We start from the raw sequence: 738 nt of genomic DNA on the forward strand, positions 1-738 counted from the left end.
AGAAAACCTACGGAAAGCACAAAAATATTTGAAATCGATAGGGAACTGTTCACCGACGAATATCGATATCGTTTATACGGACGGATAAAGGGGAATGTTTGAAACGTAGGACGATTTTGATACCACCGGAGTTTGTTACCATGGTAACTATATCTGCGCTCAATGAAATATCATGGGGCTATTTGCTCTATTCGATTTTACTCTCTCTCTCTCTCTCTCTTCCCCTTTGTATTTTTCTTTACCCTTTACGCATATATCTGACCTATTGTTTATGTTTTTCGACCAAGCTTCACACCGCGGAACAAAGGGAATTTTTTTTAACGCGGAACCTGGAATAAAAGAGGGAGAAATAGCATTGGGGCGAATCTTAAAATTCGAATCTTTTTTAACAAGATACTCGTCTTTTTTTTTTTTAATACCATTGCTTGTTTATCGTCTCGTATTTGCTCGTATTTTCATTCGAATTCGAGAAGAAAGGTGCTCAATTCGCAATGTTTACATCAAAATAATTCTTTCCCTCGCGAAGAAAATGAAAGAAATAATTTCAACGACTTCTGAATCTGAATCCTTTATCGAGCTAAAAAACGTGCGAGGAATACAATGCTCGATTTATCGGCTACCTGTGTATCCAGGATCGTTTATTTCATTGAACGGAATGATAAACGGCACGACAGATTTTTAAGAACCGTATAAACATCGGTAAAGGTTAATATTTCAAACTGACGTAAAAAAAAAAAA

The 738-nt window shown here is 36.2% G+C and overlaps 1 protein-coding gene across 1 annotated transcript in view; it reads right to left on the minus strand.

Annotated features, from left to right (window-relative positions):
* Positions 1-738, minus strand: part of LOC102681087 (Kv channel-interacting protein 1-like) — a gene marked incomplete at its 5' end in the record, with an annotated part of 27,140 nt that overhangs the window by 17,827 nt on the left and 8,575 nt on the right. The gene's annotated exons all lie outside the window — the stretch shown is intronic.

Source organism: Apis dorsata, unplaced genomic scaffold (assembly GCF_000469605.1).
Source record: "Apis dorsata unplaced genomic scaffold, Apis dorsata 1.3 scaffold_396, whole genome shotgun sequence".
Lineage (NCBI taxonomy): Eukaryota > Metazoa > Arthropoda > Insecta > Hymenoptera > Apidae > Apis > Apis dorsata.